Genomic DNA, 16924 nt, shown 5'->3' on the forward strand with positions numbered 1-16924 from the left:
ATTATTCCTGCCATTTTTCTCTCCTTGCAAATATTATTTTATTTGTTACTGATGCAGTGCCAGAGGCCTGTTTGCACTTTACAGACCATTAGAGGACAGGGATCCTGGTGTGACAAATATACAGTCTAAGGCAGTGGTCCCCAATCAGTCAATTGCGATCGACTGGTCAATCCTAGAGGATCTCCCAGTCAATCGTGATCTCAGGTGGTGCAGCGAGGCTGCTGCTACGGCAGACTCCCTACCTACCCTGGCTCCACAATACTTGCGGAAGTGGCCAGCGTGGCCGGGGGGACAGGGGTCTCCCTCCACACACTGTTCCTGCCTGCAAGAACCACCCCTGCAGCTCCCATTGGCCAGGAGAGCTGCGGGGGTGGTGCTTGCAGAGAGGGGCAGCATGTGGCGCCAGTTCTCCCCCACCCCCCACAGGGGCACATTGGCCCCTTCTGGAAGCAATGGGGGGCCGGGGTAAGCAGGAAGCCTGCTTTAGCTGCTCTGCGCCCACCGCCGACTGGGAACCGCCGGAGGTAAGTGCTGCCCGGTGGGAGGCCGCGCCACAGTCCTGAGCCCCTCCCAGAGCCAGCACCTCATACCTCCTCCTGCACCCCAAACCCCATCCTGACCCCCCTCCCAGAGCCAGCACCCCATACCTCTTTCTGCGCCCTGAACCCCTTCCTGCATCCCAAGCCCCAACCCTGACACCCCCCCAGCCAGAATGCCAAACCCTCTCCTGCACCCCAACGCTGTGCCCCAGCCATGACCCCCCTCCCAGAGCCAGCACCTATACCCTCTCCTGCACCCCAACACTCTGCCCCAGCCGGAGCCCCCACCTGTACCCAAACTTCCTCCCACAGCCCACACTCCCTTCTGCACCCCAATTCCCAGTCCTAGCCCAGAGCCCCCTCGTGCACCCAAACTCTCTCCTAGAGCTTGCATTCCTCACCCCCTCCAAACCCCTACTCCAGCCTGGTGAAAGTGAGTGAGCGTGGGGGAGAGCGAGCGATGGAGAGAGGGAGGGGGATGGAGTGAGCAGGATGGGACTTTGGGGAAGGGGTGGGGCCTCAGCTAAGGGGCAGGGTAAATTCTGGATTGCGCTTAGATTCAAAAAGTGATCCTAGGCATAAAAAGGTTGGAGAACTGTGGTCTAAGGAATAAGATGTTCATATATCCTTTTTGAAAATGTACCTTATATACTTAGGGGCCTGAGGGCTTGTTTAGAGGAACAGTTAGGCTATGTCTACACTACGCACCTTTTAGCGACACAGCCGTACAGCTAAAAGGTGATCAGTGTAGCCACTCTTTGTTGACAAAAAAAATTCCACCACCAACGAGCAGTGGTAGCTTTCCCGCCAACAAAGTCCTGTTCACACCAGCACTTTTCATCTATAAAACCTCTATCGTTCGGGGACGGGGGGCTTCACGTCCCTGAACAGCAAAAGTTTTACCGACGAAAGTCCGGTGTAGACAAAGCTTTAGGGCTTGGCTACATTTGCAAGTTAGAGCACACGAAAGCCGCTCAGTGTGCTCTGACTCACTCCCCTTCCACACCGGCTAGGCAGGTAGAGCACTCTGACTCCGTGGCTGGAGTGCTCCTGGTACTCCACCTCGGCGAGAGGAATAACATCTGATGCGTCTTGGCTGAGATGGCCCAGCGTCAGTGTGAACGAGGCGTTGCATTACTGAGCTCTGATTGACCTCCGGAAATGTCCCATAATCCCCTGAAGTCAAGTGGCCACTCTTGTCATTGTTTTGAACTCAGCTGTAGGAATGCAGATAGGCCCTTTCAAAGCGCCGTTTCTGACAGCCAGCATGCTTATCTGCTCTGGGACAAAGCAACCATTACTTAGGAATGTTGCTTCTGTCAGTATGTGAGAGACAGAGGTGGGAAGGGAGGGATCTGAACTTACCAGACAGTATGCTGACACCTTCTCAGCACCCCCCAAACCCTCTCTCTCTCTCCCCCAACATATACACAACACACTCCCTGTCACACTCCACCCCATCCCCCACATTTGAAAAGGATGTTGCAGCCACTTGAATGCTGGGATAGCTGCATATAATGCACCGCTCCCAATGCCGCTGCAGGTGTTGGAAATGTGACCACGCCAGTACGCTTGCAAGCTGTCAGTGTGGACAGACTGCAGCGCTTTCCTGCCTGTGCTCTCCAAAGGCTGGTTTAACTCAAAGCGCTCTAATTTGCAAGTGTAGCCAAGCCCTTAGTTTGCAGAGAGCTGGGGTTTGAATCTACCCCACAGTAGCCTGCCACAGACTGCATGAACCCTTCTGGCATGCGTTAACAGTTTGTTAATGTGCTTTGATGTAGTTGTTTCAAAGAGGACTAGATCAGAGCCCATTAACAAACTGTAAAGGAGCATCAGCAGTGTCCACTTGGGCTGTCAGTTCGTGCAGGCTAATGTTGGGTAGATTCACACCCCAGTTTGCCACACATCAGTTGTTCATGTACACAAGCCTTACGTCTCATTGAAAGTCAATGGGACTCCTAATAGTGTGTAAACTTAAGTGCGTGTGTAAGGCCAGGTCTACACTAAAAAGTTAAGTCAACCCAGCAGCATGACTCAGGGGTGTGAAAATCCCCCGGATAGACCACCTCTAGAGGAGGTGGATGAACTGCAATGACAGGAGAAGCCCTCTTGTCGCTGCAGTGAGTAGCTACGCTGAAGCGCTGCTGACACAGTGCCGCTCTAGCAGTTTCAGTATAGACCTAGCCTAAGTCTTTGCAGGAGGAGGCCATAAATTAGAAGAATATTTTTGAACTTCTTAGCCAGTCTGTTTCCTGACTTCATATTTAACTCACATTGGGAGTCTGTCACAGTAGTTAGCTTTATAAAATTCCCCTTCTTCTGTGGCGCTAATGAAATAAGAGCATAAACCCAGCCAGCTAGCTGGAATTGAATCTCAGAAGTTAAAGGTGGAGGAGGAGGGAGAACCTATCAAGCTGTATAGTTCATCCCTTTACAAGGGAAGAATATCCAAGAATATTGGATTTTCAGTTTGTGAAGCAGCGTAACATTTCTTTACTGTAATCTATTGAGCAGACAGCCCAGTAAATTCAGAGAACCAAGAATTGGCCTTAATTTAAATTACAGGTAGAAAATTGTGGTTTTTAAAATGTCTCTCTTCCAATGCAAGCAATTACTAGCACTGTATGACTGCTGGGAACAGCAATAATACAGCTGTGCTGAAGCAATCACTGATCAGAGCACCTGAGAGCAGAAGGCTATTGAAGTAAAGTAAATTACAGTGTAATGAGACAGAATGCAACATGCGTAGTATATCCTGGGTTGAAAGTCTAACCACTGATAACCTTGAACTAGAAGTCAATTGGTCAGCACATGTTCCAGGATGAAGGAAAGCATCCTGAAACCCGTGCATGCAGTGCGAATCATTGGTAATGTTTGCTTCCATGTTGCGTTTTGTCACAGTTGGTTGGGAGATCCTTCCCTCCCAAAATCTCACCAATAGTGCTGCTAGAGCAGAGTAAATCATTGATGATGAATAATTTGCTGTGATATTTTCTGCTTGCAGGAAGAAGTTGCCATGTCCTTGAATTTATTCTGTCTTTTTTTTTTCCTGTATGGTTTGATCACAGACAGTTCATTGCGTATTTGATATTGGTATTTGATCTGTACTGCTTAGTTGTGGTTGGTCTCACAAAGTCACTTGATATAATTTGGTTCCTAGTGGAGTGTAATTTACAATCAAGAGCAAGGCTTGAAAAAGCCTCTGGGGCTTTGAATCTTTCATGGAGAGGGAGAAGGTAAACAAAGTAGGAAACACATTTTACCTTTAAACCTCTCCCTTTCTCTCTCTTGCTTCAGGCATGGAATATATGGCTCATTCCTAGAAAAATCTGGCTACTGGGAGGTCTGTAGGCTGTGTGCAGAGCTGAAATTATATTTTTACCTAGTCTCATTCATAGAGAGTAGGGGTGTGTGCACATGTATGTTCCCATTTGGAAACGATGTGATCAGATCCCCATGTAATTTAAGTGTGTCTGTCCCAGGGCTCTGGTGAGGACTTCTGAGAGATTGAGCCCTCTCGCATGTCAAAATAATTCCCCATCCCGTGTAAAAATACCATGTAAGAATTCTCATGTATGTGAGTGTAAAATATGTTTCCTTCAAGCATTTGTATGAGTAGAACTGTGAATCAGCAGAATTTTCATTGAAAGTGAACTTGGAGGGGTGTGAATTTGCTGATGCAAATGCGTCTAAAAATTTGATCATATTCAAACATTTTTCTGCATTTTTTTCCCAGCTCTGGATATCATGCTGTTTTAATATTAGGCGTTATCCAGCAAATTGTTTGATTCATTTGGCTAAAGCCTAATTTGCAAGAGGGGTTAAACCTTTCTGGCAGCCATCAGCACTGATTAAGCTCTGCTGCATTAGCAGTGTTGGGGCCCCTAGTGTAGACAGCTTCTGCAGTTGCCACAATTTTTAACACCATGTCAGTTGCACTTAGCCACAGAGAATGCAACTGCTATTTCTCTGCTTCGGGAAAAAATAAACATATTCAAATTAGATCTCCATTATTGGGAGACATGGATCATTCCTCTGACTTTAGGTAAGGTGTAGCCGCTCTGTGCCATTCAGTTACCTCCTTAAACAGGGACAAGTAAATAACTTGTCCTACAGGAGGAACGAAAGCTAAGAACACAGCAGAGAGAGAGATTGATGCTGAGTTAGTGTTCCCGTTCTAGCCATGCCCCACATGCCTGGGTGTGTGCACGCATCCTGAAAAGATTCCCTAATGCAGAAAAAGAATTTGTCATTAAGGACACAATATTGCCAAGGTTGTAGAGCAGGTTCCCACCTTCCCCTTTCAGGATCTCCCCTCCCAGGGATCTCTAAACAGTGAACGGCAAGGACTAATATTCCCTTCTTTGCAATTCCCTGAGAGCCCTTTTCACCCAGACAAGTACAGGTTAAGGGGAAAAACATAAACCATCTCAAAAAGACAGGCCACCCACCCAATCCTTGCAAATAGTAATAAAAGCCAGGGAGTCAACCTGAACCTGAGATCTGATTCAGAGAGGTTTTTTGAGGGAAACTGAACTGAAAATCTCTATCACCTTGAACCCAAACTGAAACCAAAGCCAATAAAACACAAACTAGTAGCCTGTTCAAAATAACAGGTGCAGTAATCAGGTGCTGAGGAAGGATCTCTCTGTTCCAAGCCTAGCAAGAAAGGGCAGAGACAACACTTCCCAGGAAGCCATTGAAGCAGATGAGAAGAGAGGAAGGAGGGGGAGAGAGGAGTTCTGGGTTTGGTAGTTCTCCTGTCTGTTATGCCAAGTAGAGGACTGCCCATGGAAGGAAATTAAAACTCCCAAAACACCTCCCTCCCCTCTCTGTCTCCTCCAATTCCGTCTGAGTGCTATTGGCCATCAACTCAGGCCTCAGACTTGGTGGGTGAGACAGGTGAAGGGTGGAACACAGGACCTTTGTTTTCACTTGAGACTGTAAGGCTCCACTGCACTTTGTTTCTGGCTTTCTGTCTCTGGCACTGAAGTTCCTCCCTGCTGCCACCACAGGGTAAATTATTCCGTTATGCTGGGGAGGCACCTGGAGGGGAGAGGCCTGAAGGAAGTAGGGACGGGGGTTGAAGGAGGGACTCTGGGGGGGGCTGAAAGAAGGAAAGGAGTGGACTGAGGGGGCTAGGGAAGGGAGTTCAGTCTGAAGGGGTTGGGATTCTGTAGCAGTTCTTCTCTGACTAATGACCCCATTGTCATTTCACCTCCCTGGCTGGCTGGGCCTAGAACATCTCCCCTCTGCCCACTAAGCGAGAGTAGGTTTTTTCCACAATAGAATTACTGCGTATTGCTTGAGATATACACACACACACTATTTATATTTTAAGACTTGCAGTTCCATGGTGTAGAATCTTCTATTGTTAAAATGGGGAAAGAAATATTAGTGGGGGGAAAACCCTAAGGCCTGTTGCTATCCTTTGTTACTTCTTTGGGTTCTTCTATTTCAATGTCAAGTACTTAATTAATAACTTTCTCTTTCATTCTTAATCTCACAAGAATGTTGGAATGCTTTCAGTTGCATTAAATCTTTGAGCTGATTGGCTTATACAAGTAAACACAGTCCATTGCTCTTGCCAAACTGCTGGCCCAATTGCAGAATCATTCCCAGCCCCAAGCTGAGGCTGTTCCTTCCTAGTCCCTCAGGTGTGTCCTTGATAACTGTCCCCGCAGGAACATACCCTAACTCCATTTTCCTTCCACTGATGATCACAATACACTGGGGATATGACCATCAGGCTACACATTCAAATGGAAGACAGCCTTCAAGCAACTATGGGTGGGATTAAAAAAAAAAAAAAATCCTGTGAGGAAATTTTTTTCATTTGACTAGGCCAAGAATTTCTACTTGTAAAGGTGGTAATTGCAGGATTGTTATGATGGGAATACACACATCTGATTTAGGGCGGCAGATACAAAGACATTGCCCAGATGTTACTCAAAAGAAGCAATCCACAAGTGAGACAAGTTCACATAATGATGATGATAATCCTAACCTTCCGTGCAAAAGAATTAATCTGCCCTTAAACCAATGTACTCTAGATTCTGTGTTGAAAAGCGAGATGATAAAAGTGAAGATTGAGTTTACTTTGCCTGAAGCTTGCCTTGAATTAGTAACAGTGAATGATAGACCTTTTAAGTTGATGCAAGTTTCAGGCTTCTGAAGAATTCTTAACTCTCTTCTTGAAGGTTTTGGCAATAAACTGTTAATAAATGCTGAAAATATTCAAAACAAATTTATTTCCCTTGCAACCAGAATATATCACGAAATTAAGCAGGCGGTCAAGGGCAAGTTTATTTCTTTGAAAGTTGATTGTTACTTGTTTTGATAGATCCGTTTTAGGGGTTAATATGCTGTATATTACAGATGGAAAATGTATTTTGCGCATACTTGTTATGAAGCAGATCCCTGAGAGTCTCACTTCTGAACACCTGAAGGCATTGATAGTCATAAGGTGTTATGGAATTTCTCTGAAGCAGATCTATAGCATTGCCACTGATAATGCCGCTACTAATGTATGGTCAAACCTGTCAAGTGTGTGATTGCAAATCAGGAAGGAGAGTGGGGTAAAAAGATGAATCTGCTAACAACATTGAAAAGGAAGAGGAAAATAATGAGGACTTTCTTGTGGAAAAGAGGCTTCAGGAGATGTTACACAAAAGGACCAATTTCAGGTGACTGAAGAGAGAGAATTCAACATGGCACGTGTGGCTGGTGGTGCTGTTCTTCAAGGAGCTTGCTGTTCTGCTCATAGCTTGCAACTTGCTGGTGACGATGCTATGAAAGAATTCTTTATGAACCATACAGATGGAAAAGCATATCTAGTTTGCAAAAAGCTCAGGACCCCAGCAGTTGCCGTGATTATGAAAATGCATAATTTAAAGAAGCCAATCCTAGATTGTCAAACTAGATGACATTTCACATGTGATATGTTTGAAAGGCTCCTAGAACTCAAGGATTTTTGTGAGGATATGGCAACCACTTCTGCAAACCAAGACCTTTATATGAGTGATGAGAAATGGGAGGCCACCAAACGTATTATGGCAGCACTGATGCCTGCTAAATTAAGAACAAAGGCATTTCAATGAGAACAAATTACTCAGTGATTTTCACAGAGACTGGCTAGAATGCTCACTGGACACATCAAAGTTGTTTTCTTCGCCTTTTAGTGAATCACTTTTTGCCTCAATGAAGAGCCTTGAGAAAATGTTGTTGGACAGTGATGCATTTCGATCGTGCATTTATCTGGACCCCATCTGCTTCTCTCAGATGAGGACAAACAAAAAGTTATAATTAATCTACCTAGCATGGGCTAATTACTACAGTCTGATATTCCAAATGATGAACTGCCCGATTTTCAGTCAGACATGTTTGGAAAGTCAGGTGATGGCCTTAAGCATGTGAGAAGTCCAAGAAACAAATTTTGGTCAAAGTAAGATCCTTCCTGGATCCTTTTATTGATAAGCCTCATCTCAATAAAAGTGAAAATATTCTTCGCTACTGGAAGCAACAAGGAGTGAGACCGGAACTTATATCAATTGGCTAACATTGTGTTTGCTGTTCTTGCTGCACAAATCGATGTAGAAAGGGCATTTTCTGAGCTGAAATATGACTGACAGAGTTCTGGAAGATGTTGTACTAGTGCATGCAAATAACCTGCTTAAGAAATAAATAACTTTTCTACAGTGAGAGCGATATTTATCTTTGTATTCTTTTGCTATTGGTTACACTGCAAGCATACAAGTGTGTGACATTCATCTGCAGGAAATGTATCTGAACTGGTTCAAAGTGGTTGAACTGGTTACCAGACTACCATTCTAACTTAGCATCTGAACCAGAACCGAACTAGAGGACTGACGGAGAGGAAAATAGAGATGGACTTCAGTTCCCCTTTCTCTGAGAAAGTGAAAGACATGGAACACATTGGACTGAGCAGGCATTAACCTTCCGAAAAGAATGGTCACTGTTTGCTTTAAAAAGGGTGGTTACCCAGTTTTGGAGATCCCCAGGTTTTGGTGGGCTAACCCCAAAGGCCCAAATATAAATGACAATGATGGTTAAACCTTTGGAACAGCTTGCAGACAAACAGCCACCAATTCTCTAAGGCAGCAGTTAAGTGATCAGTTTCCCCTTTGGAAGTATACTTGAAACCAGAGGACCAGAGTTTAAGATGGGAAAGCAGAGTATGACTTGCAGCCTTCTCAGTTCAACTTTTTACCCCATTGTTTCTCAGCCTGTGAATCTTGACCCCCCCAGTAGGGGTTGTGAAAGGCAAGCAGGGAGACCACCAGGTGTTGACAATTTTATTACGATATAAAACAAAGAATGTGTCATTCCCTCCACTCCTTGCACACCCTTATTCTCAAGTTCCAGTATTCTCTGTAAACCTCATGAAACATACAAAATTATATAGGCTTATCGTTATCATTGATATTTTTATAGTAAATCTTAAGGGGTTTGTGAAAATGTTTTACTTTGAATAAGGAGTCTCCAACATGAAAAGGTAGGAAAACACTCCTTTACCCTAGTGTGTATTAACAGCCTCAAGGATCTTACCTCACCAAAGTCATGGGCGAACCAAGCAGCCCATCTCAAAATTCCTAAAAGAGTAAAGTTGTCCCTGCTTTGTTAATCACCTTGTGTTGTTGAGTTTAACGGTAATCTCTGGTGGGCTCCAAATAATGTTGGTTTCAATTATTTTTTTATTTTATTTTAATTTTGGTCATTAGAAACTTACTTGGATTGCAGCATTTGGTTCACTGCGAGTTAACTCCTGTTGGTGCGATCTTCTATGAGGGAATACTTCAGCAATGTATCTTGAGAGGAGTACTTGGATGGCTGGAACTTTTCACCTCTTTGTTATCAATTCCAATCCAGACCAGACCATTAATAATTGTAATTTTCTAATCATTTGATGACTGCTTAGTGGTCTGCGTGAAAGGCTTAGATCAGTGATTTTCAGCCTCTGGTCCGTGGAACTCTGGGGTCCACACACTATGCCTAAGATTTCCAAAGGGATTCACACTCCATTTGAAATTTTTTAGGGATCCACAAATGAAAAAAAGATTGAAAACTACTGGCTTAGACTCAGTCCAGTTCCCATTGGCCAGGTGCCTATATTATTATTTATGTATTAAAATAGTATTAATCATGTTTGTTATAGTAGTGCTGAAAGACCAACCAAGAATGGGCCCACATTGTGCTAGGTGCTGTACACACACAGAGTTTAGGGCAGGAACTGTCCACTGAAACTTACAGTCTACGTAAACGAGACAGGCACAGGGCGGGGGTGGGGCAGAACACACAAGCAGAGTAAATAGTGATGTCAGCTGTAGAACCTCACAATTTTTGGAGGTGAGTGGTAGCTAGGAGACTTCTAGAGGTTCTAGCCCTATTGTTCTGGGCACCGTGGAGACAGAGTAAAAGGCAGATATGCTCTGAAGAGCTTACAGTCTATATTCTGTGCCCTTCTAAAAGTTTGGTTGTGTTACCATGTGCCAGCAACAATATCTACAACCCTCTACTCTGTTCAGAGCCAGTTTAGCTTAGCACCTCTTCACGTGCCACAGCAGTGACTGGTAGAGCCCTGCAGCGGGAACGGGATCCCGCAGGACCTGCTGCCATAGTAGAGGGAGCATGTAAAATGTACTGTTGCAGGCAGGATTGGGTGGGCAAAAAACACACAGACTGCGGTAATTTACGGGAAAACTCTAAATCTTTTTTTAAAAGGGTTTGGATACTTAAATGTAAACAAGGGATAGAAAGAGGTTTGATGTCTATGACAGGAATTAAAGTATTTCTTTTACATGGTTTAAGAAAGATTTGTTTTATTCTTTGAGTGGTAAAAATTAGTCTGAATTTGTTACAAAAATACATTAGCAGACTTTTTTTGTTTGTTTTAGTAGCATGAGGAAACCTGTCTCATGTGGGATTTGCAGGATCTAAGCTTTTTGTGGGTGAGAGCAGGATAAAAATGCTAGAAACAATGCAGGGGCAAGGTATCGCGGGGTGGGACGGACGTGAGATTAGGCCCATGTATTAATATTTTTGCAAATTACTCACCCGTTCTCTAAGATTATACCCTGATCATAAATAGCTTTTAACGCCCATCTCTTCTTGTGAATTTCCAGCCCCCACGGGAATGATCAGCATTGTGCAGACTGGTCCTATTCATAGTAGAGTGGCAGCTATCATAGTGCGACAGCATTCTGCTTTCCCCTCTTCCTCTTGGGTTTTTGTGTGCACTTGTAGGCATTTATGAGCAATTTAGCTGCGTTCACTGCTGATGCCAGCTACTGTAGCTCTTCTCAGTGACTAATCCTTTCCCTCAGTTTTGTTCTAGAATAGCTAGCTTTGATCTGTGCACCTAGTTCCAGTGGCATAATGTCCTTTTCCGTCTGGCTCAGTGGCCGGCCTGGAAAACGTATTCAGTTTAGATATTAGTTAAAAAGAAATAATCCCCTTTCAATTTCTAATCCAGAGGCGTCATTACAACGACAAATCTGTTTGGTCACTTTGACCCTCACAATGGCACTTGTTAAACAGTAGGGGAAAAGATTTCCAAACCTCTTATTCAGAGAATCCCTGTGCCAATGCTGCATACTATACAATGCAGTTGTTGTAATACTGCCATTTTATACCTGCAGCACAATTCTGCCACAAGGATATTAAAGTGCTTTGCAAATTACATATAGGCAACGCCACCGCCTGTGTTGTACAACAAGGATGGATGCAGATTATGGCCAAGAACAAAAGGGATGAAACTTTACTTCTTTAGCTGCCAGGATGCCTTTCATGGACAGACCTCACCTAACCTTGCGGAGTGTCTCTCTATTCTGGAAAAATGGCTGTAGAACTGGCTTTGCAGCGTTCTGTGTTCATCTTTCAGGGACTCCAGATCAAACATGCGTCTTTGACAAGATGCCAGCCATGCAAACTCAACCAGGGATATGAGAAGGATGTGCTCTTGCTGGCTTGCATATCATCACTAGTAACTCTTACCAAAGTGAAATGTGTTATATAGGCCAATTGAGGCGAGGAATTTAAAGTAACCCAGTCCAGGTTACGGTGGGTAAATGGCAGAAGTGTTCCAGGAGTCCTGATTGCAATATTAGGTCAGATTTTTGACTGTATCACCTTTAGGACTTCTTTCTAGCCTTGCATAAATACCAGGTAAGGCCCTGATTCAGCAAAGAACTTAAACGCATGATAACTTGAAGCTTGTATGTAATCTCATTGAGTCTGCTGGGACTGCTCCCATGCTGAAAGTCAGATGTGTGCTTAAGTACTTTGCTCAACCAGGGCCTTAAACTGGGCTTTTGCCCTCTTGCTTTGGAAAAGCTGATCCCACCCTATGAATGAAACTAGTTTTAATCCGTTTCTTGTTCATGTGTGAGAAGTCAAAGCCCAGTAGAATGTGTGAAGAAAGAGGTTGTGTAAACATATCCAAGTACCTTTCCATTCCTTGGAAGTAGGGCAGTGTCGTCAAAGGGTTATTTGAATTTTATTCCCGGCTTTGCCACTCTCACCCTGCAAGATCTCAAACAAGTAACTTAAAGCACAGCTTTACTCTAAAAAATGGCTTTGTAATAACACCTGTAGGCCAGATGCCTTATTATTTCTATTAGTGTGTGATCAGGAAAGAGCCCAGCTTATGTGCCAGATCCCAGGCTGCACGAGCAGGGCTGATAGTTAAGAAAACTAGCTTTTCGCTTGTAAACTGGGCACTTTTGGTCTAGAGTCACATATGAAACATGCATTAGACAATGCCTTTTTTAAATTGTCATTTCAGAATAGATCCGCACTTGTGCCTCTCCTTTACCCATTTGTAAAATGGATATAATACCCTTTCCCTATCTCTGCAGAGGTGTGGTCTTTGCTTCAATGTTTGTAAAGACCTTGAGATCGTCTGATGAAAGGCAGTCTAGAAATGAGTAGCATTATTACCTCTACATTTGTCTGTTCCTTTGTTTTATACAGCACTACCTGCTGCACACCAAGAGAACACAGAGCTGCCATATACATCAGATTAGTTCCTCTCAAATCCCCATTAGTTTACTGTCTTGATTTATTTTTAAAGGCTCCACGGTGGACAGGGAAGAAACAAAGCAGACACTTAATCTACCTGAGGTGCAGAAGTCCAGGTGCTTGTCACTACAGGGCTTAGGCAAATGTGCAGTGAGGCATGAGTGTACACTGATAATTTAACAAGCTACACTGACGTTTTAGGGATACATCCACTGAGCATTAAGCCAAATGTCCTTCAGCATCCCAGTGCTGCTGTCTAAAACCAGCACTTAATTTTCTTGCATGCCATATGCTCTTTTTGGATATGTTTGCATAGACACGTATGTGTATATTACTGTAGTTTTGGTTCTCAGAAATCTGACTTGAAATTGATCTGCAGCTAACAGGATCGGTAACCCAGAAGGGAGTAGTAATTGCTGAGATGGTGCAAAAGCAGTAATGAGGAGGAAGACTTCATGGCAGGTTCTTACATATAAATCCAGACATTCTCTCACATGTGGAAGCCTAGTGTTTGTACTTAGGAAGTAGTAGCAGTGTTGGGTAGCAGTTACTGGAGAGTAATGTGCAGTCTGGCATCCAGTATTAAAGGCTATATAGTCTTTATATTTTAAAAGCAGTCTCTGCTCTTGCACACAATATATCACAATTGCTTTCTATAGAACAGGAGAGGCACTGTAAGAAATGACACTTGAATCAGTGTTGGGGCAGAAATCGCATTGTTTACCCGCTACTGGATGTTGTACTGTTTTAGAGAGAGAGAGAGAGAGAGAGAGAGAGTGCATATTTAAACAGACAGAGGACATTTTTCACCCTTCGGTGAACATGTGCAATGAAATGTGGAACAAAAGCCTAATCTGTGTGTGCATTTGCTCCATCTTTTCTCCCCTCCCTTTCCCCACTCATCTTCTCCGTCTCCTCTGTTTTCCCAGTGTTTTTTACTGCAGCCAGGTGTGGCGACACCCAAAGCATGTTATGAGGCAGGGTGGTCTTGTGGCTAAGGCACAGCTCTGGGATGTCTGGGTTCCCCTCTCACCCTTACCACAGACATCCATGGGCAAGTCATTATAGACGAGGTGTGAATGGTGCTTTACACATTGTCACATTTGCTTTACACATTGTACAAAGGTGATTAAATATGATGCAATACAAGGAGCAATGGACAACCTTCTACTGGGGTTGCCATGGCCTGGGATTGGTCTGAGGATGAGCTGTCCCTATAAAAAGAATGTTCCAAACAGTCTTTGACAACCAAACTCCTACTACTTACTTCTCATGGCCGAGATGTTCCAAACAAAAAGTGGGAGGGAAGGGAGGGTGAAAGGCAAATGCCTGATGCCTTAAAACCAGGCTGCTGAAGGCAGGTGGGGCCAGTTAGCCATGGCCGGCAAGTCACCTAGGAGAAGGAAAACTCCAATTTAAGAGATGAGAGAATGGGTCCTGGCTGTATGGTGGACTCTGCATAAGTGGTAGTGGAAGGAGAAATGATGCAGGAGTGATGGGTTGCAATGAGCTATATAAAACTGTTTAGGAAATCATCAGCCTGACACAGGCCATAACGGATGGCAAGAATACCGTGAGGACCTACCTAATTGAGGAGAACCCTTTCTATGCCATGAGCATCATGTGAACTGATAATCCTGGATCTCGATGGCCTGTCAAGGGAGATGTTAAGTCTGCACTATTGAAGATGGCATCTGGAAAAGCGTCAGGACCGGACAAAGTCCCAATGGAAATTATCAAAGCCTTGAGAGAGGTTGGTGTATGCTGACTCGCAAGAGAAGAAAATCCCAAGAGAATGTAGAAAGACCATATGGGTGCGATATATTAAACTAAAAGGTGATCTACACAACCGTTCAAAGTACTGAGGAATTAAGTTGCTATTCCACTGCATGACACTGCTAGAGTGAATCATGTGTTGTACGCAGTGATGTTATAGCTGTGTCAATCCCAGGGTATTAGAGAGACAAAATGGGTGAAGTAATGTCTGTTATTGGACCAACTTCTGTTGGTGAGAGAGACAAGCTTTCGAGCTAAGTAGAGCTCTTGTTCAGGTCTGGGAATGGTACTAGTGTCACCGCTAAATACAAGATTGAACAAATAATTTAGCATAAGCAATTAGCACATATTCTAAGGGATCAGTCAAGGTGAAGTGGCCTGTTAACATCCCTGTAGTCATAGTACAAGGGGAGCTTAAATTCATAATTTTGCTAGATACTCAAAAAACTAATCATGGTCTTAATAAAGACACTGGATTTATGGCTTATTCCAACAATGTCTTTATTAAGACCATGATTTTTAGTTTTTTGAATGTCTAGCAAAGTTATGAATTTAAGTTCCCCATATAGTCCTATGACTGCAAGCATGTTAACAGGCCACTTCACCTTAGAATAGGTACTAACTGCTTATGCTAAACTAGAGCTTTACAAACTGTGGAGTGTGCCTTCCTGGGGGGTATGGAGGAACGTTCGGGGAGGCAAGTAGTGATGCCAGGTGGCTTGGGACAGCCCTGCACTGGGGTGCTTTGGGAGAGAGAGCGCCACCTCCACCCCCTGACTCACCTCAGCAAGCCAGCCAGCTTGTAGGTCGGTGTCAATGCCTCCATGCCCAGTGCTGGCTCCACCCCCAGAGAGATTGTCACACAAAAAAACCTCAAGGGGGAGAGACAGGTTTGGGGAGGGGACACGCAATCAAAGTTGTAACTCAAAGGGGGGGGGGCTCAAAAAGTCTGAAAACCTCTGTAATAAACTATCTGTTCCGTCTTGCACTTAGCTGTATTGCCCCAAGTACCTTTCCGAGACCTGAAGAAGATCTCTGTGTAGCTCAAAAGCTTGTCTCTCTCACCAACAAAAGTTGGTCCAGTAGAAGAGAGAATCATAGATAGCTGTCAAATACTGGGACCCATTTTAGGAAAGAAGCAGTTGGGTCTTAGAAAAGGAAAGGAGAGCACAGGATGGTATGTTCATTGCTAGACACTTTGTGGAAAAGAAACTGGAGGGAAATTTTTTGCCTGGATGGACCTTACTTGAGTTGGAGAGAGCATTCAACAGAGTACCTAGATGACTGTTACAATCCTCTGAGACGGTGGAGGACCTTGCCCAGATGGCGATGGGCTTGTCTGAGGAGTCCATGACACAGGTGCGAACGCCCCTCAGCAAAACAGAAGGTTTTGAAGTGAAGGTTGGGCTCCGCCAGGGATCAGTGCTTAGTCTATTACTAGTCATAATTTTGATAGACTTTATAAGTAAGCAAATCCAAATGGAAGGTGGTACGAAGTTGATCTCTGCAGATAATATTGCACTAATGGCCATTGGGGAGAAAACTTTGGTCCAGACAGCTGATCCCTGGAACAGGGAACTAACAAACTATGGCTTCAAAATGAATAAAGAGAAGACTGGAGTTATGTGGGTGGCTCACAGGGAACCAAGACATTGAGAGCCAGCACCTAAATCAGGTCTTTGTGTTTAAATACTTTGGGAGCTGGTTGGTGGCAAATGGAGAAATCGACAGAGAGCTGCAAATAAAGCTTTTGGGCATGCGGGAAGTGTGGCCCAAAGTAAGTGGATTGATTTCTAATAAATGAACATCCAGGCTACTTAAGAGACAACTATACAAAACCATGAGTGGGATCTGAGTTACTACAGAGAATTCTTTCCTGGGTGCTGGCTAGTGAGTCTTGCCTACATACTCAGGGTATAACTGATCGCCATATTTGGGATCGGGAAGGAATTTTTCTCCGGCAGATTGGCAGAGGCCCTGGAGGTTTTTCACCTTCCTCTGGAGCGTGGGGCACGGAACACTTGCTGGAGAATTCTTTGCCTTGAGGTCTTTAAAGCACGATCTGAGGACTTCAATAACTCAGACATAGGTTAGGGGGTTGTTACAGGAGTGGGTGGGTGAGATTCTGTGGCCTGTGTGGTACTGTGTGTCAGACTAGATGATCATAATGGTCCCTTCTGACCTTAAAGTCTATCACACCAGCTGTTCTGCCCAGATCAGAGACATGAGCAACCAGAGAGAGAGACTTGAGAAGACTTGAAGCCATTGAAATAAGATGTTTGAGGGCAGTAAGGGCGATGATATTGCTGGGCCATGTGTGGAATGAAGTAATTTGCAGTGAGACCAACATGGTAGCATTTGAGAGAAGCTGCAAGAGAGGAGGCTGAGATGATGTGAGCACATATGAAGGATGGATGAAGGGAATCCTGTTAGGAAAGCATTTGAGACCAGAGTTTGCAGGCAGAAAACAAGAGAACAGCCAAGAAAACTGTTGACTGCGTACAGGAGGACAGAGTAGATATGGAGTAGAAGTTGAACAGGTCAGCTTGGAAAAGAGTGATCTGACCCCC

The 16924-nt window shown here is 44.3% G+C and overlaps 1 protein-coding gene across 7 annotated transcripts in view; it reads left to right on the top strand.

Moving 5' to 3' along the window:
• EXTL3 (exostosin like glycosyltransferase 3) overlaps positions 1–16924 on the top strand; it is a 242982-nt gene that overhangs the window by 183533 nt on the left and 42525 nt on the right. The window lies entirely within an intron of this gene.

The sequence above is a fragment of the Gopherus evgoodei genome, chromosome 3 (assembly GCF_007399415.2).
Source record: "Gopherus evgoodei ecotype Sinaloan lineage chromosome 3, rGopEvg1_v1.p, whole genome shotgun sequence".
In the NCBI taxonomy this organism is placed as follows: domain Eukaryota; kingdom Metazoa; phylum Chordata; order Testudines; family Testudinidae; genus Gopherus; species Gopherus evgoodei.